Source organism: Neofelis nebulosa, chromosome 7, assembly GCF_028018385.1.
Source record: "Neofelis nebulosa isolate mNeoNeb1 chromosome 7, mNeoNeb1.pri, whole genome shotgun sequence".
Lineage (NCBI taxonomy): Eukaryota > Metazoa > Chordata > Mammalia > Carnivora > Felidae > Neofelis > Neofelis nebulosa.
This window is the reverse complement of record NC_080788.1, coordinates 126,822,379-126,843,745: the sequence shown is the minus strand read 5'-3', so window position 1 is coordinate 126,843,745 and position 21,367 is coordinate 126,822,379. Positions and strand designations below refer to the sequence as shown.

Below are 21,367 nucleotides of genomic sequence, written 5' to 3'. Positions count from 1 at the left end.
ATCCACTAAGCAATCACTCTCCATTCCTCCTTCCCCTGACCCCTTGGCAACCACTAATCTACTTTCAGTCTATATATATTTGCCTACTCTGGATATTTCATCTAAATGGAATCATATAATATGTGGCTTTTTGTGTCTGGCTTCCTTCATTTAGCATTATGTTTCCCAGGTCCCCCCATGTTGTAGCATGTATCAGTATTCATTCCTTCTTATGGCTGAATAATAATATTCCACTGTATGGATGTACCACATTTTGTTTATCTATTCACTAGTTAATGGATATTTGGGTTGTTTACATTTTTCAGCTATTATAAATAATGTTTCTATGAATATTCATGGACAAATTTCTGTATGGGTATATGTTTTAAATTCTCTTGAGTATGTACCTAGGAATAGAATTACTGGGTCTTATGGTAACTCTGTGTTTAACTCTTTGAGGAATTGTCAAACTATTTTCTAAACCAGCTGCATCATTTCATCTTGTGTACATTTAAGAGAGACCTTATTCTTCTTTTTACCTGATAGTGCCTCACATACAGAAACTACCTATTCCCTATTCGAGTGGATAGATGATCACTTTGACTCACATCAAATATCCATCCAGCCTGGAACTGGAGGACGCCCTGTTGAATAGCAGAGTGGTGTGGCCCCAGTCTCCTTAATGCCACCCTATTAGTCTGTAAGGGATTTTAGTCAATCAGTTCAAGTTTATTGAGTACTTACTACTGAGTTCTATGAACTAGGCCAGGCGTTGGTAATAATTAGTTGGAGGGATGGCCATGTAAATGGATCACTAGAATACTGTTGCTTTGTGCCGTACTGAGAATATAACATGGGCACAGGGATCACTATTGTTGCCTGGGAGAGTTAGCGAAAGCCTCACAGAGGAAAGGACATTTTAGTTGAATTTTGAGTGATAAATAGGATTTGCCACAGAAGACATGCAACACAGGAGGCACAACTAAGCAAAGCATTTTTGGGGGGATGAAATGGGGATAGGAGCACCTGGGGGGCTCGGTTAAGAGCCCAACTCATGGTTTGTGAGTTCAAGCCCCACACCCCACTCTCTGCTGTCAACACAGAGCTCGCTTGGGACCCTCTGTCTCCCTCTCTCTCTGCCCCTCTCCTGCTCTGTCTCTCTTTCTCTTTCAAAAACAAATATACATTAAAAAGGTTTAAAAAGAAATAAATTAGGCATAGACAGATACATAACTAGTTCCTGCCCACAAGACCATTCCAGAGTGGACATGGTGGAATCCAGATTCTTCTTTCACTTCTCATCCCTCAGAAGGCTGAGTTTAGTGTGATCCAACCAGGGCTATGAATTTAAGAAATCATCTTGGGTCAACCTAGTTCTCCAGCTAAAATAACCTTTCTTCTTTGGAGAGATAGGGTGACCAATCCAAATGGAACTTCTGCTTTGGCAAAAGCCACCACAATGGAAAGTGAGCAACTGGAAAGATGGGCTGATGTCTTCATGTGTTTCTGAAGCTTGGAGATGGATGCTGGTATAGGAACCATTCTCACAGTCTATTTTGCTGTGGTGTTCCTACCAGGTAAGGCTCTACTCATGCCAGGCCATCTTTTCAATACAGAATGAACTACTTGCTTGTCCATTGATATAAATTGGGAACAGTGAGCTAATTCCCTCCAAGGGTCTTGGGATCCTCAAAGTAAGTGACGTTAAGCTCACGCGAAGGTAAAAATCAGGCTGTTCAGAGTAGGTCAAGCTGGTTTTCACTCAGGTGTTTATTTCTCTACCAACCCAAATTTCTCCCTCTAGGGTTCTGTCAACATAAGAGAATAGAACGAGGGGAGATACTTGTGGAAAATGGCTCCATACTTACTTTCAAGGTATGAATACCACTGGAGTCATAAGTGCTAGAATATAACCTGTGCTGATTATTTCTACTCACTGTTACCTGAATGCTTAGAGAGGGCTCCTTTTATGAGTGGTAAAACAAAGTTCTGGTGGCACCCTGATTTATAGTGATTGTTTTTATTCTTTAGAAAGGCCCAGTGCAGTTGAGAACAAAATGTTCGGAGGGCTACAGAACTATGGGAGAAGAAATCAAAGATGGAACAATTTTATTCATTTATTTTATTTTATTTATTTTAAATATGAAATTTATTGTCAAATTAGTTTCCATACAACACACAGTACTCATCCCAACAGGTGCCCTCCTCAATACCCATCACCTACCCTTCCCTCCCTCCCACCCCCATCAACCCTCAGTTTGTTCTCAGTTTTTAAGAGTCTCTTGTGTTTTGGCTCCCTCCCTCTCTAACCTCTTTTTTTTTTCTTCCCCTCCCCCATGGTCTTCTGTTAAGTTTCTCAGGATCCACATAAGAGTGAAAACATATGGTATCTGTCTTTCTCTGTATGACTTATTTCACTTAGCATAACACTCTCCAGCTCCGAAGATGGAACAATTTTAAATCCCAATGCTCTCTTTCCGTTCTAATTTGTGCCTTTTCACTGTGGTGTGGAATGACTGCTGGGGTGTCTTCCGGATAAAAACCTTTCACACTCAGAACTTATGTCACTTGTCCACACGTTTCACAGGACATGTGGACATCCTTATGTCAGCTGTTTCCTGTATTTCTGTATTAATATATGTAAAGCACTTAGAAAAGTGCCCGGCAAATAATAAGAGCCATGAAAACGTTAGGGTCATCATTATTATTATAATTACTATTACCATTATTATTCAGCCCCATCTCCTTAGTTAGGTATTAAGTTCCTTGTAAGTGAAGATCTGTGTCACCATTTTTCTCGCTCTTACTAATTTGTTGACAAGACGAGGACCTCGCACAAGTTGCTTCCCTTTCGCGAACTCTAGTTGGACCGCATAAAGATTATGCATCAAGCCCAACCTAAGACCACAAACACATTTTGGCGCCCACTGTTTACAAGCCACTGTCTTGCGTCCTATGGCCTTTTTATAGTAAAAAGTGTAAGAGTAAACACGCGGTCAAAACCGCATGTAGGAGTCCAGCCTTGGCAGGGGGTGTAGGAGAGACTCCAAGGCGATACCCGCTCCCCGTCACCCCCCTGCTACTCGTGCCACTTTCCGCTCCGCCCGGTGCCTGGACAACCGACACCCCTCAGCGCAGAGGGCAGGATCCCGGGTTCGGCGTCTGGATCGCGGCCGCGAGGTGCAGCGGGGACGCGAAGCAGTGGCGCCGGGGGCACCCAGAGCAGGTCCAGGCGGCGCCGGGTCCGTCCCCCCGCCCCGGCTCCCGGCTGCCCAATCAGGGCGCGGCTCGGGCGCGCGCCGCGGCCAATCAGGAGCTGCGGGAGAGGAGCCAGGAGCCGGCGGGCGCGGAGCGAGCCTAGAGAGTCGGGAGCCGGCGGCGGCGCTGCGGCCGCGAGGGAGGGCAGCGGGAGCAGTGGGGCTGGGCGAGGATCCCCGGGCCAGCCCAGCGGGCTCTGCCGTGGCGACATTCCGGCCGACACTTGGGACCCTGCGGGCGGCGTCGCAGGTAACCGCGCCCGCGCCCCGCCGTGGAGGGCCAGCGTGCCCTGCCGGAGGGGCTCCGCAGGTGGAGCTGGCGAGGGGTGGGGGTGGGGGCGGGCCGGCCGCGAGGTCCTAGCGCCGCGGGGGCTGCCCCTCGCCCCGCGTGTCCCCACGCCTCCGCGCGTGCCTCGGCCGGAGCCCCGCGGAGGCGCGACATTTCCACTGGCTGCCGGCGTCCAGGGGTGGGAGGGGGTGAGGTGAGCCCGCCTAAGGCGGAGAAGGGGCGGTGGGGGTGGGGGAAGACACTTGCGACCCCCGCTCCTGTACGCGGACACTGCAGACGGGTGTCCTCCCTGAGATGTGAGTCCCCGCGACGTCTTCGTTGGCCCAAGGCGACAACAGGTGTCCCTGGGGACGGTGCCTTTCCCACCCCTCCCCCCCCCCCCCCCCCCCCCCCCACCGCTCGAAATCCCGGCCTTGGCGTTCCGCCCCACCTTCGGGGTGTCGGAGACAGGACCCCAGCCTGGTCACTCAGGCGCGCTGCCCGCTGGACAGCGCCCAGAGGCGGCCTGGACCCAGCAGACCCGGGCTTTGGATGGAGTTTCCTCTGTGTATTGCCAAGCAATTTGCTGGACACCCGCCTCTCGCTGGGTGAGGAAGAGTTGAAGATGAGAGATAGAGATAGAGACAGAGACACCGAGAGAATGTGCCTATGTTGCCCTTACTGAAAGGAGCTCCCGAGGGCTGTGGGTGAATCATTAACTGTCGTCTTGTGCAGCTACTGACCTCTGAAAGGGAAAGACACCCTTTCTCTCAGGCAGGTCCTTCATGCTCTTATGTGCCTCACTCTCTTAATCTGTAAAGTGGCCATAAATGGTTGCACCTGCTTGATAGCCTTGTTTTGAGGATTAAATAAACCAGTGCCCAAAAAACACTGAGCACAACACTAAGTACCCAGTAAATGCTGGCTCTTATTATTTGTTATACGGAGTGGATGGTTTTTTAAAGAGTAAGTCAGACGTGTTCTCACTGGCCCAGTGACCATTTGGAGCTCTGAACAGCTTTCTAAACTCAAAGGGGAAAAATGCTATTATTAATGTTACCGATGGTATCATTTAAATGTAATAATGTCCTTTGAGGGAATTAAAAAAAAACCACAAAACTCCATTGGAATGGTGAGAGAGATAAATGGATTCCAACAAGTAACTGAGAAAAGCTTTGCAAACCCTGAAAAAGTTGTTATGAATGTTGTGTGAGAAGAATATCTTGGTGTTTTGTTGAATGCTTATCTTTCACTAATATGGCTGATGGGGGAGGACTTGAAGGTTCTTATACTTTCCAAACTCCTCCCTGAAACAACTTTAAAGAGAGGGGGAAGATGAGAAAAACAAATAAAAAGCTCAACCACACAACAAAATGCCAGCAGCTCACAGAAACCTAAAATTGCAGTTCCTACTTTAGGCAGTTATTTTGGTGTCTGACTTGGGTGGTCTGGTTCAATTCTTTGCCACTGTGTCACTTTATTATCCTCGTTTTCTTTTCCTTGTTCATTTACTTAAAATATCTATATGTAGCCAACTTGCTTGGAATTCTGAACCCTCTGCTACTTAACCTCCTACCTTGTGGCAAACCCAAAAGGACCTTCCCACAGGTGGCCAAGGGCAATGTCAGTGGGAATCTACCTGTCTTAACACACCACACTACCTGGGAAAGGTACAGACAGAATGCCCCAGTTCTCCAAAGGCTCCAGTGCATTTACTTGCCAGGAGCCTTCGAATAAATCCATCCACTTAGAGAAAGTGATTATCTTCTCAGGGGGTAAGACGCCCACTTCCAGATGCAAGTCTTTCAAGTGTCAAATTAATTCCACAACCTTTTAGTTGTGGATAAGGAGACTTTTACTCTCACCACCACAGTGGGAGGATATGAAAGCTTGCTGATAGAGGAGGGAGGGAGGTGAGTGGGGCACAGGAAGGATTGCTACAATCAGAGCCATACCCACACTTGGTGAAAACTCTGTCTCTGTGGCTGATGGCTGGGAAACCTGGACAAGTCGCTTTGCTTTTCTGTGCCAGAGTCTCCCACTCTGTAAAATGAGGGCTTATTATTTATTTATTTATTTATTTATTTATTTATTTATTTATTTATTTATTTTTAGAGAGGAGTTGTTGTAAGGATAGTGCTAATAAATGGAAAGTCCCCAGCAAAGTTCCAAGGACATAGTTACTGGTCTGTAGCATTCAAAAGGGATCCTACAGGTGAGAGTCGATCGGTTATATCTGGGAATAAAAAAGACTTGATTGAGGAGATGACACCTGAGCTGAGTGAAGAATGATGAGCAGGTCTCTTATGCAGATAGGATTGAGGTGGGATTGGAAGGAAAGGTAGAGCAGAGGAGAGAGACATTCCAGGCAGAGGGGATATGGGAGATCCAATGTGCTATAATGGTCAGCTTAGGCAAAATATCAAATAATTCCCAAATCTCAGTGGCTTACAACAACTGAGGTGTATTTGTCACAATTGCTGCATGTCCAGTGTAGGTTAGTTGTGGTTCTGCTCCTTATCTGGTTCCTTCTGAGATCCCCAGAGGCTTAAGAAACAGCCTCTTCCTGGGGCAATACTGATCTCATTTATGGGAAGGGGAAAAAAGAGAATGTGATAAAACAAAAATATGGCACTTAATACCTGCTCAGAGATAGCAGACATCACTTCAACTCTCATGCTGTTGGCCAAGGTAAGTCACACAGGCAGACCCAATGTCAGTGGTAAGGGGGAGTCTAAGCCTCCTGCAGACAGTGAAGAATGGCTGAGTAGGAGGGAAAGTGCAGAAGGAAACAGGGCAAGGGAGGTGGCCCGGGGGCAGGTGATGAAGGGCCCTGGGTCATGTGCTGGGACTTTATCCTATGGGCAGGGAGCAGCCATTGAGGGTTTTAAGTTGGGGTTTGACATGGTCAGATTTTTCAGGCCAAACACATGTCTCTAGTGGCAATGTGGGGAGAAGACCAAAATAGGTGGGATTAAAAGGTAAAGATGGTAAGTTCCCCAACGAATTCAGCAGCCTCAAATCTCCCTCACTATCTTTCACATGACTCGAGATTCAACTGTTAGAAAATTATTCCCTGGGCACTTGAATGATTCTCCTTTGTCCTCTCTTAAAATGTATATGCTCCTTCATCCTGAAGTATTTTATGGTATCATCTAAAGCAGCAGTTTTCAAACTTAGTGTGCCTCAGAATCACCTAGAGCCCTTGAGAAAACAGATTTGTGGGTCGCACCGCCAGAGTTTCTTAATAGATCTGGGGTGGCACCTGGGAGTTAGCATTTCTGACAAGTGCTCAGGTGATGCTGATGCTGCCAGTCCAAAAACCACTGAACTAAAGGGAGAAATTAAGACGTGGTTGAGGAGGGCACCTTGTGGCTCAGTTGTTAAGCATCTGACTTTTGCTCAGGTCATGATCTCACAGTTTGTGAGTTCGAGTCCCATAGTGGGGGAGCTCACCCACTTCAGGGGAGCACGAGCCCCACTACTCTCTCTCTTTCTCTCTCTGCCCCTTGTGGGATTCTCTCTCTGCTCCTTGCTCACTTGAGCACCCCCCCACCCCCCCACCCCCAAATGTGGTTGAGGGAAAGGCCTGAATAGAAGGGCCTAATGGAACGGGGAAGAAGTCTGGAAGGTCTCAGCATTCTCCATTTGGCAGATTTGCTGAAGGCTGGCAGTGGCATTGGGGTCTGTAAGAGTGACTGAGTCTCTAGGTTTATATTAAATTGCAGATATAATTCTCATAGTAAGGACATGAAAGGAGCTTGGATTCATAGAAGAAACATACAAGTGCTACTTTATCCCCTCCTTTTGTAATTCTGCCCCACCCCCCCACCATCCGGCATGTCATTGAGCACACACCCTTTTGTCTGGCTCCAGCCCTCTCACTTAAGTTTGTCAGCTCAGCGTATTCCAGTCTCTGATCCATCACACTTCTTGTCCTCCCAGTTTTAATTTCTTTTGGAACTGGGGTTTGCCCACTGGGTGGATGTTTGGCTGAATTGTAAAATAGTCAGACCGAGAAATTTCTTGCTTCACTTGAGGTCATCTTCATGAATACACATCTGTACCATATGATCATGCAAATTGTGATCAACCCTCCCAAGATAACTAACCCCCTGAGAACTCAAGATGTCCATAGTTTAGCTTATGCTAATGGGTGGAGCGAGTCCCATCAATTCCTTTCACTGTGACTCACCACTCCTGTAATGAGAGAACATTCCAAGAATGGACGTTAAGGAGAAAATATGTTGGCGTGTACAACATGACACAAGAAATAGAACATAGTGAGCGTTTGTTTTCTTTTTACAATTTTTTTCTCAATTCTAGATGTGGAAAAAGTTTCGACTCTACCGGGTACAGATAATCAGTGATATACCTGCCCACACTGTGTGAATATATGAAATACTTTCAGAGTCAACATTTTGAGTGCTGGCCAGCAGGTTACAGTATTTGTTTCAAGGTGGTGTGAGTCTAAAATGATCCATTGAGACGTGGATACACTATCTTAGAAATACGCATAGGAAATTTGTATAAAACAAGAAATGTCATGGTAGGCCCGAGCTATAAAATGAAATGAGTAATATTTGAAAAGACCCTTTTTCCTAATTGAGATTTGACAATTCACACCTAAAAGGTGTGCTTTTTGAAACAAGAGAATTCCCTAGGGTTCTGCATACCTCCAGAGGTGGATGAGAAAATTTGGAACCATGACCTCTGGCCAGGAGGCCTGAGGCCATCTCTGTTGGTCTGATTCCCTCTCCAGGTAATTTTGGAAAATCAACTGTTTCACTTCCTCCTGCAGACGTGGCCTTCCCTTGGTCAGCTCTGTAGTGGAACCCTGTAGCTCCCTCGGTCTCAGGTCTCCAGGAAACTTGATCCAAAGTTGTGGGGCACCTGGATAGCTGTCAGTTAGGTGTCTGACTTCGACTTAGGTCATGATCTCATGGTTCCTGAGCCCTACATCAGGCTCGCTGCTGTCAGCGATCCCCATTGGATCCTTTGTCACCCCCTCTCTCTGCCCCTCCCCTGCTCTCTCTCTCTCTCAAAAATAAATAAAACATTAAAAAAAATAAAGTTGCAAAAGATGTAGCAGACAAAACCCTAGGCCTGAGTGAGAGCCAGTGAGGGAAGGGACTTAAACTAGCCAGGAGGGATCTAAAATGCTGAATATATTCACTAGAAAGTGTTACTCTTTCCCATTGGATAGCATTTATCCAGGAATTTGATATTTAAAAAAAATACACATTAAACCACTACATAAATAGTATCTTCTCTATATGTTTGTATTTAATAAATGTTAAATGTAATATATATATATATATATATATACACATATATGTATATTTTCACATCTCTAGCAGTTTCAAGAGGTAGGTTTCTTGCACTGTCATTTTTCTGAATCGTGATTACTGAGAAACAGTTGGCCAAAATTCTATAGACAGATGGTGGAAGGGCAGGATTGAAAACTTAAAGTCCTTTGAATTTTCTGTTCGTTGTGTCCACTCCCATCATCCCCGCTGGCCTCAGACTAACCCAGACTTATGCTCTGAGGTAGCCTCACTAACAGGTAACAGCTAAGAGAAGCTTATTGTTCTTTGTGCAGTGTGATCATGAGTGTGAAGCTACTTTGCAGATTGCTAATGGCCCAGTAAAATCTTTGGAAGGTGGTTTCACAGGAATGGCATTGGGTATCTTCTGGGTGCAAGGTTCTGAGGAAGATGTGAGGAATTCAGAGAAGTGTAATGCTTATTCTTTGGACACAACCTCTAATCTGGGAGTGAAAGGGCATAATATTTATACAGAATTAATAGTAGTCAAATAATAGTGGGGCCAGCCATATAATTAAAGGGGGCACTGCAAGCTGTGAATTCAGAGACAGAATCTTTCTGAGGTGTTGCTAGGCTGGGAAGGTTCATGGAGGAGCAGTTGCGTTGGATTGGAAGTAGAAATGGAGTTTAGGTGGGCACATCAGGTTTTAGGGAATGGACCTCAGTGAACCATGGCTCTGACGGTCCACACAAGCTTGTTCCAGGCCTGTGGCTAGACTTCTAGAGCAAAGGAGTCAAGTAGAAGAGGACAGAGAAATCTGAGGTAGACAGCTTCTTAAAGTCTTCCTTTCTCGACTGCCATCTGATTGTCTAATTCCAATATTCTGATGGCTTGTGTCACCTCCTGAAAAATGAAGCCATCTGGTGATTTGTTAGCAAATGAGTACTCTGGACTCTAATTTGTCCTCTTAACGTGTTCACTTTATTAATAGGAGAGCACTTTGGAGCTAAGAATGTCAAACCTCTTTATAAATAAAATTTAATCCTATCATAAACTCTGTCAAACTGGCAGGCGGTTGGTCTCACTCCGCTTGCAAGGTGACCTGGGAAGGTCAAGCAGCTTGTTTAAAGTCGTGCAGGTATCCCCTGGCACTTCTGTGCTCATTGGTCCCACCTCCCCTGGTGTCCAGCTTAAGTTGCTTTACAGATATTCACTAAGCACTTGGGGACCCTTCCATCCAATTAGGACTTTCTCCATCACTCTTTTATCCCGTAGAGACCCTCAGCCTTAATCCCAATGACCCTCATTAATTTTAATTTGGAGGTGGGATGATTACACCCTCCTCTTTCAGGCTTAACAGGGGCTCTCATTGAAAGAGGTACCGTTTTAGTGCTGTGGGTCTGTGCACGCACACCATCTGAATGAATTGGTATTCTCAGCACTTTTCATGCCAGATGCCAGCCAGTATAGCAGGTCTATCAGTGGCTTTCAATCTGCCTAAACTTTGAAGTGAGACACCAGACCCTTGCCAGCTTGATAGAATCACTGCATTGGTTGCCCTTTGAAGTTAGCTAATTGCTTAAAAAAAAAAAAAAAAAGTGAGATGCTTTAAATGAAAACAGATTTTATTCCTCTGTTTGCTTTAGAAACAACATATTTGTCTGTCTTTTTCGACTTAAGTTTTTAAAGAAGAAAGAATATAATACCATAGTGAAGTGGGTAAGGTTAGGGTGATCCATAGTCAGTGAGCTTACTCAGTTAAATGTTATTTAAATGTGTGAACTGTCACACATTAAAAAAAATACAAAACATAGCTGTCACAAATATAGTTTTCCTATTGTATTTTCCCACCCTTGCCAAACATAAAGTATTAATTTTTCTCTGCGTCATTCCTTGTCCCTACATTTCCCTTCACTTAACCCTCTAAACACTTGAAGGGTGTGAACAACTTTTATTATTGAGATTATCAAAATTACCATAAGTAGCCATCATTCATGGGGTCTTACTGTGTCCCAGGTCTTCTGCTAGCATTTTACTCCACATTATCTGAATTTCCGCCTCAACTCTGTGAGGTGGGGCATTAGTAGTATCTGCAAGGGTAAGTAATCTGTCGGAGGTTGTGGTGGAGATAGTGCTTTGACCCCACCTCTTAATCTCTCAGTTCTAGAAGCTGTGCCCTTAGTCACTATTCTATCTGGAAACAGAAGGAAAAGTCCTCTAAAGAGTTAAGGGGCGGGAGGCGGTCTGTGCACTCCGGGCACACCCACAGAGATCCTGCCAGAAGAACTGTCCTTGTTTTTGCTCCGTGGCTTCACTGTCAACAGGGCTGTTGAAGCACACTTGCTTCTCTTATCTATTTCTTTCTCCTTAATATTTTTGGTATTAAAGTAACATCTAAAAGGGGGGTCTTTTGGGGGCATCTATTTGAGTACATTCAGCACATCCCAGTCACTGGGCCTAATTGGCCCAGGTGGGCAGTATCCTCTGAAGCAGCCCCTCCAACCACACCATCCATCACATTCAGAGGCCCTGGAGCTCTCATGCTCTGCTGTTGGTTGGTGTTCAGTTCCTGATCCCCGAGCAGGCCTTGGGGAGGCAGTTCCAAGGAGGCAGGGTCATGTGCTGTCATATCTCAGATTCAGCTAGATGACTTGGCTGGTCACAGCCCAGTGCTCATGGGACAAGGGGCTTTGGTCTCTTGTCATTTAGTTGCCACTTTCCTGTGAAGAGGACAGAGAAGATGCAGTCAGTCCTGGCCAGGAACTTGGCAGAGATGGGCCCCGGCCATAAGAAAGCAAGATAAGAGTATAGGTTCCTTTCTGTACTTAGAGGAAAAAGTATGTTTCATGGATGGAGCATGGTGAAGTGGTTAAGAGCATGCACACCAGAGCTAGACTGTCCAGGTTTGAATCGTGTGGTGTTGGGCAAGCTGGTTAATCTCCCTGTATCTTAGTTTCCTTATCTACTGAAAGAGAATAGTGGTGTCTACTTCAGAGAGTTCTTATGAGGATTACATAAATTCTCTAGTGCTAATTAGCTGTAAAGCACTTTGAGACCACTGTCTGGGAGACAGGAAGTGTTACATAATAGCACGTAAAAAAAAACCAAAAAACGGTAGGTGGACATCGCTATACGTGGGTAGGCAGTGCTATGGTGGATGAAGCTCACCTAACTGCTTTGGGAAAGGTGCTCCTGCTGAGTTGTGTACAAATGAAGTCTTACTATGTGTACTAGGGGAGCTTGCTGTTTTAAAGAAGCATAGGAGAAATCTATTTGTCCGCTGCCTAAAATGAACATGAGAGAAACCATGTAGGAAGAAGAGAGGAGTCTAGGATGACTTGATGTTGTGACCAACGCCACTGCCAAGATAAACTGCCATCACGTTGGATGCAGAAGTCTTCTGGTAGAGCAGCTTTGGAGGGAGCGTCGCTATCCAGTCATGGATATGTGACCTTTCAGAGGCCTATTAAACGCTGTCGTGAAAGCACTCAGTGGGCATCAGGTGAGAGGTCAGGGCTGGACACATCGATGTAGGGGTCCTTGGCTGTAGATGAGAGTTAAATTCGTGAAGGGATTAAATTAGACCAAGAAGAGAAGGGGCTCTGGAGCTGAACCTGGGGGCCTTCCAGCTCTAGTGGAAAAGTCAAGCCGGCTCTACTTTGCCGGTTTGCTTTCTTGGCTTGCTAGAGGGAAATGAAGTGTGGACCCATTTGATGCTGGCATTTGCTTTGGATAGTTTATCATTTGAGCTCTATAATGCTTGGACTTCTGAGTCAATAAACTAGGGTTAGATACCACTTGACCTCTTCCTACCTTTGTGCCCTTGGGCAAGCTATTTACCATTAGAGTCTCAGTTTCCTTATCTGCAGATGGGAACTGGTAGTAAAAACTCCCATCTCGGGGGTTTGAGGGGTTCAGTGAGTGCAGCTGTATCAGTGCTATGAAGCTGTTAATCGTTTGATCATTGTAAAATTCTCACTGTTTGTGCCAGAGTGTTTGGAAGTAAGGAGCGGTAACAGCTCACACATTTTTAAAGCTCTTTGAATTTCCCCTGAATTGCAAGCCACATTTTAATTTAACCCATACTGCTACTACTTTTTTTGTTCTTATTAAAAGTAAAAGAGGTCAAGAAGATACTACAATAAATTCCACACACATATGTCAGCCATTTATGCTTTCCCTGAGAGCATAACTGAAACACTGCATCCAGAAATCAAGTCTGGCCCGTGTATATGGCAGTTGGTACATGAATCCCAGATACATAAGCATTCAGAGAAAAGCTAAACACAGAAGAAAATGGATATCCTAGCTATGACGGTATTTCAATATCACATACGCTAATCTCATATGTGCTCTTTACCACTGTGAGGCAGGTGAGAAGGTTCTCACTTCTCTAGTAAACTAACTGATCCTCCCTTACGTTTTTTTTTTTAATTTTTAATGTTTATTTATTTTTGAGAGGAAGAGACAGAGCACAAGCTGGGGAGGGGCAGAGAGAAAGGGAGACACAGAATCCGAAGCAGGCTCCAGGCTCTGAGCTGTCAGCACAGAGCCCAACGGAGGGCTCAAACCCACGAACCACAAGATCATGACCTGAGCCAAAGTCAGATGCTTAACCAACAGTGCCACCCAGGTTCCCCTCTCCCTTACTGTTTTAAATTCCAGTTTTACACTTGGTTGGAGAAAGTATTCGAGACACTTGATTTCTCTCAGCAAATAATATGATTCTGAATCTATTTTTTAAAAAGTCTCCCTCTCAAAGCTACATAAGAATCCAGAGGCAGGGGAAATCAAATTCTGAAGTCTCTTCTCTGGATTCTTTAATTAGCATGTCTGCTGTGTTTGCATTTGTGGTTTATATGCTTTGAACTTGTGGCTTTTCTGTTTTGCAAGAGTTACTGTCAGTGAGACATTCACCAAAAGAAATACAGCTATTAGTGGTGGCAGGACCAAATACATGTAACGGTGTGGTTGGTTTCTAAATCCCTGCTAGAATTTTTGAGAAAACCTCTCCAGATGGCGGTGGGTGGTGTGAGGGCTGAAAGAAAACATTCGAAATACTGAAGCAGAAAAAATAATAGGAAAGAGCTTCCAGTGATTAAATTTTTCTTTCTGGTCTTTCAGGTTGAGGAAGTGAAGAGAATAGGCATAAATGGTGGGAAATTTCCATCAACTTGGAAAACACAATAGAATAAATAATTCTTGGCCACGAGGTGAGAGCCCAGAGAGTCACAAGGTCAAAGGATCCTGTCCCATTTGTCTGTGGTGACAGCCCCCCTCCCCCCAAAAAGGAATGCCTCACCCTTGAACAATGCAAGTGTCCCTGGGAAGCTGAAAAGGTACATGCAAAAGATGAAATAAATCACATCATTTCAGAAGTAAGTGGTGGTTATACTTTTCTATATTTCCCAAATTTTCTTTAGTGAGAGTGTGTTCCCTTTATAATAAAATATATATAAATAATACAAAAAATAGATGCAAAAGAGGGAAATTTACTAGGAGTGTGGAGATGGGTGAGTTGTCTCCATTTAAAGGTGCCGAGTTCCTTGCATTTTATAACAGGATTATTTTGCCCTATAAGTCGTAACACTTCCTAACTTACCTGCTGTCTAAATTTACAGTCTTCAAGAATGTACTGGGTGTCAGCCATACCTGTCACCCATCAAAACCCAAGACCCTGCTCTAGGAGAGCAGAGCCAGCGCTCAGGCAACAGATATTTATTTGACTCTCACACTGTGCCAAGCCCACCCAGTGTGGATATATTCCTGGCCACTATCCCCAGCGGTTGGAGACCCCCTCTTGCCCCTGTCTCAGCAGACATGAACTAGGGATGTTTCTTGTTTACAGGGGGATGGCTGCATGAGGATAATGTCACAGTCAGCCTGGGGCCCTTGGAGCTGCTCCTCACGAGGCCCACTGCGGAGGCCTGAGTTTTTGTGTTCAGCTGCGTTGTTTTGGTTTCTGTGCCTGAGGTCTATTTTGTTGGGGGAAGGACAGGGATTCTTAGAAAAGGGAAGGAGATATCCTCTGCCTTACTGAAAACGGAAGTAAGGAATTATCAGTTCAGGGTCAGTGGAAGCCACAGTGCCTGGCTTCCTTTTGCTGTGCTCTTCTGGAATGAGTTGGTTTTGTTTTGAACATTCTGAAAGTGACATGAGCTAGATAAATTGTTCTAGGGTGGAGCTTTCAACAGGGAGTCCAGAGACCCCTAGGGGATTCATGGAGGGACTTTGGCAAAGGTGTCTGTGAAGCACCTGAAATTTTAAATATGTTGCATGTATGTGTATTTACTCGGAGATGAGGGTCTCTGGCTTAAATTGTACCTCAGATCCAGAGAGCCATGCTTAAAAAAAAGAAAAAAAAGGCTAAGACCCAGTTCTAGGGGGAGATGTTCAAGTTTGAGTTACACATCTTGGCCTTGACTCTAACTAGAGAACTCTTCCTAATGGATGATGTGTTTGTAGTTGAAGTATTAGTGTAAATAGGCACATATCAGGTGCACCCACAGAAGCCTGTGCTGCAAGAAAGGTGAGGAAGGTTTCACTTCTTCAAGTGCTGGAAAGCTGGAAATCCAGAAGTGCACAACCCCTGCAGTTCTAATGCTTCCTATTCTCCTCTTTCTGTTGTCCTTGAGCCCACACAGAGTTCCCTTAACTCTGTATTACCTGAAGAGTTAGCTTGTTGAAATGAACACTAATACCTCTTTTACCTGGTTTTTCTCTGGGCTCTAAGCAAATCAGGTTGATTTTTCCTGCAATGGAAGGCTGGATTCGGTGCAGGCCTTCATGATGATGATGAGAGCAGACATGTACAATGCGTGAACTGCCACGTGGCAGTTTATCCAGTGCCCCACACATGAGTGTTGACCTTCCCACCCTTGCTTCTTGTTTCTCCTCACATTGCACATTTTCTCTAGGTGACCTCCAAACCCTTGGCTGCCAATACCTTTTAATCTGCATAATCAATACCTCTCTTCTTCTGACTTCTTGACCTGTTTAATAGGCCCTAAGACGTCTCTGTGGTTGTCCAACAGGTGCATCAAACTCACTGGGTTTAAAACTGAACTCATCATATCCCTACCACCCCTCAATCATTCTTCCCTATGAAGTCCTTCTGAAGACCGGTGAATGGCCGGAAACCTATCCAGTCTTCCAAAGATCTTTTTCATCCGCCGACCACATCACTGCCTCCCTCAATCTAAATGAGCTTCAAATAGACTTTATCCCCATGTCTTGATGATCTTTCATTTTAAATGGCTCATAAAAAACATCCCTCCTGTTTATCCCTCATCTTGCAATGCCTGATCACTATAATTAACTAGGTGATCTTCCCACACTCCAGTCCATCTTCCTCATTGCTTCCAGAATGATTTTCCTAAAATATGATTGAATCGTATTATTTCTTCATTTAAAATTGTTTAATTGATCTCCATTGCCCTCCAAAACCCAACCTTGGCATGGCTTACAAGACCCTTCTGACTCCTCATCTTTCCAGCCTCGCCTCTTCTCTTCTCTTCTCTTCTCTTCTCTTCTCTTCTCTTCTCTTCTCTTCTCTTCTCTTCTCTTCTCTCCTCTCCTCTCCTCTCCTCTCCTCTCCTCTCCTCTCTCCTCTCTCCTCTCTCCTCTCTCCTCTCTCCTCTCTCCTCTCTCCTCTCTCCTCTCTCCTCCCTCCTCCCTCCTCTCTCCTCTCTCCTCTGAGCTGCTTGTAGTTCAGAAAGCACAACATGCTTTCATTCATCTCCTACACTTTGTATGAATGTATCACATTTTATTATAGCTGTTTTTAAGTGGGGGAACTTATAAAAAAAACTGTCACACTTGAAGGTTCTAAGTCATGTACAAAACAGTCTAGCTCTGCCTCACCCCCATCCTTGCCTCCTCCCCATTCCTAATACCACCCCTAAATCTCAGGTCGTCCTTGAACTTGTACCTTTTTTCTTAGCCTCATCTTCACCTCACGCCATGCCTTACTTGTATCTCCAGATCCTACCCCATCACTGATTCATATGTACTCCAGGGGTTGAGGTCAGTGATGAGTGATGTTCAAGAATGGGTTAGGTAGGCAGGAGGTCTGGGGATGATGTGAGAGACAGGGATGTCTATTGCACATACTTTTTGGTACCAAACTGGTTTTGCGTGTTAACACAACTGTTTAAACATGGCTAAGTAAAATGGCACCCTCTAATTAAGTTGCATTGTCCTGTTTTATTCTTATAGATGCTATGCTGCCAGCTTGGAATCTCCCTTTTCCCTGCCCCCAACTAATTTCTGTTCATCTTTCAAGCCCCTTCCCAGGTATCACCTTCCCTCAGTTATTTTTTACTGACCCCAAGATTGGACTGGGTGCCACTCCTCTGTGTGCTAATGGCACTGTTGGGTTCACTGTATTGTGATTGTCTGTTTATTTGCCTGTCTCCTTCTCTCTCTCTTAGTCTTCTCTCTCTAGAATTTCACTAGGACATGCCTAGCAATAGGAGATGCTGAAGAAATGCTTACTGAATGACTGTAGAATGCATGATGTCCTATGACAGTCAGAATTCTAAGAACCTGCAGAAGATCGAGGAGCACAAATAACCCACAGTCCAAGGAGATTTATTAGATCATCTCTTCCACTTTCTGTGAATGTGAAATTGCACACCAGTACTGGTTCGTCTCTAGGTTTAACCTTCCTCTGTTGGCTGCCTCTTACACACCATCTGAAATCCTCTTAGCCCCACTTCCTTCTCAGTTGCCTTGGTGACCAGCTCTGCTGGACTGTACCATTCTACCATCCAACGCCATGTTGGGCTTACTCCCACCACTTCTGGACTCAGATGAAGCACCACCCTGTAGGTATGGGATCTAGCTTCCTCATTTGCTGCTGAAGGAGCAAGACAATATACCCCAAAAGTGTGGGGGATGTTGGGTCACCATGGAATGAACCTTGGCCCAGTGGGGAATAAGAGAGAGTCAGGTGATGGCAGACATTTTCCCTCTCAGAGTATCGCTCCATTTGATGGAAACTTTTGGGAGGCTGTAATCTCTACCAGCCTCTTTGGGGGTGTCCCATATGACTGAGTGAGAAGTTTTGTTTATTGTGAAGCCATGATTGGTCCTGCCCCATTTGTTATTTGATTTTGCTGTCTCACTTCTTTTTCTAAACTCAAGCTTCCTGGGATTGCTAAAATGGCCTAGAAGTTTGGTCTCAGGCTCTCATTTCTAAGCCACACAGCCTAAGACACATTCACACTTACCACTCTTTCCCTAGAGAAACGGGGGCCAGTGAAGGTAGAAGAAGAGGGAGGAACACTACAGATCAGGTGGTCTCTAGGGTATGGATCCGACAGGGCATGACTGGGAGTCTGAGCCTTCAATCCTCCATCCCCTGTTCTCTCTTTTTCTGTAACACTGGCTGCCCTCATTTTGGGGAACTGGGAAGATGGGTCTATCAGGAGTAAAAGATCCATCATTTGTAACCTGTGGATCTGGTCCCTGTGTAGGCTAGCCATCTGTTCCATGGTTTCCTATTTTTAAAAATATTTCTAATTAAAAAAAACCACATCAGACATCTATCTTTGAATGTCAGCAATACAGCTGTGAAAATTGATCCCGTGAGGATATGTGATACATTCTGGGTTTAAAGCTTACCTTCACCACTTCCAATGTGTGTAGCTTTGAGAAAGTTAGCTGATCCAAGCTTTAGTTTCCTCATCTGGAAATAGGCATTAACAATAACATTCCCCTAGAGTGGTTGTAGAGATCAGGTAAGACGATGCCTGTAAGACCCTTAGCACAGCGCCTTACAGAGTAAGCTGTCAGAAGGTAGTTGCTATGGTTGTTATTCTGTCTTCACAGTACAATTTGAGAATGAGAGAGGGTTAATCTCTGGATAGGAAACAAATGTAAGGTGATATATATATATATATATATATATATATATATATATATATATATATATTTTTTTTTTTTTTTTTTTTTCCCCTTAAACGTTTTATTGGGTTTTCGGGAGGGGCTTTTTTGGTAAACCTCAGGCCAGTTTTATACTTGTTGAAACAGGTGGAAAGGCATGCTAAAACCCTTGCATGGAAGCAGCGGTTACCTGCTAGGTATTTTATTTTGTGCAACGTGTGAGAATCACATACGGTTGAGACTAATTAAATATGTTTCCTGTCTTTTAAGTATTTTCAAGGTTGCAAATAAGTTTATATTAATCCCAAATTAATACATTTGTGGAAACAAAAGCGGAAAGGTTTTGCAACTTTGCTGTGGTCATTCAAAGAATTTGTGGCAGGGGAGATCCCAGGAAATCTCTTGCTTCTTATCTGAGGTGAGTTTCAATTCATGCCAGGTAAAAAAGAAAAGTACTTCCTCCATAGAAGTTTGTAATGGGGATTAACAGAGTGTACACTGTTAAAAAAAAAAAAAGGTAACTTTTTGCCTTCCTTTACAAAGTTGTATTAAGAGTCATTAAACTTTAAACTGTAATTATGGTATATTATTAACTCTTTACAATAGGCCTTCTAGTCCATCTGCTTTACTCTGTTCCACAAATACTTGCTGCTTTCCTTCTGTGTAGCTGGTCCTGAGCATTGGGAATACAGTGAGAAAGGGCACAGACCATCCTTCAAGGAGCTGTCACTTTAGTGAACCTTCTGAAGGGTCAGACAGTGACCGTCCAAGCGCCTGTAATGTCTCTCTACAACATTTGTCACTAGAGAAACCCACCTTCTTGAGACTTTTCTTTCTCTCATGACCCCAGTGGCCTCTGGTTCTTCTCTTCTCTCACATTTGGCTCTGTCACTTTGGGCGCCCCCTTTTTTCCTTCTCACCTCCCCATTTTCCTATATATAAAGACACGCTGCAGGACTCAGCCATCTTCTTTTGTCTTCTTCTTCCTCGGTTGGTAACCTGTTCCTTTCCTTGGCTTCATGTATCCTCTTTTTTGGGTTGTGTGTATGTGTGTCTCTTATCTAACTTTCTACCTCTTACTTCTCTAGGCCCCAGACCTCCATTTTCTATATCTACCCTTTTGTTTCACAATCCTCGAATCTCAGCATACCCCCAATTAAAATTCTCTGGGGGCGCCTGGGTGGCGCAGTCGGTTAAGCCTCCGACTTCAGCCAGGTCACGATCTCGCGGTCCGTGAGTTCGAGCCCCGCGTCAGGCTCTGGGCCGATGGCTCGGAGCCTGGAGCCTGTTTCCGATTCTGTGTCTCCCTCTCTCTCTGCCCCTCCCCCGTTCATGCTTTGTCTCTCTCTGTCCCAAAAATAAATAAAAAACGTTGAAAAAAAAATTAAAAAAAAAATAAAATAAAATTCTCTGTCCACCTCCACTGCCAATTAATCCCACCCTCCTCCTTTCCTTAGGATACTTAGCAGGCCCTTCTCTGCCCTCTGTTCAGCTGTCATCCTCCTGATCACCCAGGTGGGATTGTATTTCCTATCACTGTGGTTTCTTTTGTTCTGTTGAATGAAGAATAATCACAGGGATCCCTATGGCTGTAGATATTTACTTCCATCTTCTTTCCCAGTCAGGGTTTTCTCCCAAACATTTATCATCTCCCTGCTGTTTCTTAAGCGTGGGTGAGTGGTGAATGAGTACGGGCTGCTGGATTGCACAGCTCTAGGAAGGCATTGGGGCAGCATTCCCCAGGCACCGTTCCCCTTAGGGAACACCGTTCCCCTTAGGGAAGGCATTGGGGCAGCATCCCCTTAGGCACCGTTCCCTTCACATCGTGTGTACATGAATGGTGCCTCCCAGAGTTGTGCAGTGCAGTGTTGTGGGGGTGTTAGGGTGCCAGGGGATGGAGTGCTGGTGAGGGCTTCTGGGGGGAAGGGATGCTGAAGACTACAGTGGCCGGGACAGAGTTAAGGGGGACTGGCAGTGCAGCCCAGGAGGAAAGTCCTATTTCTGTGAAAGAGGGAAATATGGGGAAATAGTTTTTCTCTTTGCCCTCTAGCTCTGTGAGAATAAAGCTCTGTGTTTTTCTAGACAAATCTTCACTGAGCTAACCTCATTTAGAGCCACCCACCAAGCTTGAGATCTGTGGCCGGGAGCTTGATTTTCCTCTAATTTTTGTCATTCTTGATACAAGGAGCATTGGCAGGAGTTTCTAAAATGAAGGTCCCACGTTGCTGCCACTGTACTGATAGATTGGGATAATCCCAGATACTCTTGTCACAACTGGACCCTTTTAGATGTGGTTTCCGTGTGGCCCAAAGGGGTTGGTGGCAGTGCTGGTTGTGCTACTGCTCTGTTTACAGAAGCAGCCCAGATGATTTGGACACACCAACAGTAGGAGGAGCTATGTGGCAGCGGTGACCAAGGTGCAGGACCCTTGGAGCACCTGCCCAGGCCAGTTGCTGTCTTCAGCCACATGGGTTGTGCCACGCATCCTCCATGGACATTGCTCACGTAGAAGATCTGCAAATGGAGTCCCAGAGTTGTCCTGTGTAATGTCCCTGCGAAGCATTTCCAGGCCAACTAATAATACCTCCCATCCTGCTGGCCGGACCATTTCCTGCATCATGCTGAAGCTCACACCACTACTTCCTTTTTTCCCCAAATTTCTAAGGTCTCTCCTTTCCTTCCACTTTCACTTCCTGAATGCCATGAC

The 21,367-nt window shown here is 44.9% G+C and overlaps 1 protein-coding gene across 4 annotated transcripts in view; it reads left to right on the top strand.

Annotated features, from left to right (window-relative positions):
• Positions 1-3,343: 3,343 nt before the first annotated feature.
• The window catches only part of STON2 (stonin 2), a 147,325-nt gene continuing 129,301 nt past the window's right edge, over positions 3,344-21,367 (top strand). For 3 of the 4 annotated variants that reach the window (XM_058739918.1, XM_058739917.1, XM_058739914.1), the window contains exon 1: positions 3,344-3,486. The gene's annotated coding sequence lies outside the window, so the exon portion shown is untranslated. Of the gene's footprint in view, positions 3,487-13,896; positions 14,151-21,367 lie in introns of all 4 variants that reach the window. The other variant, XM_058739915.1, reaches the window with a different exon arrangement.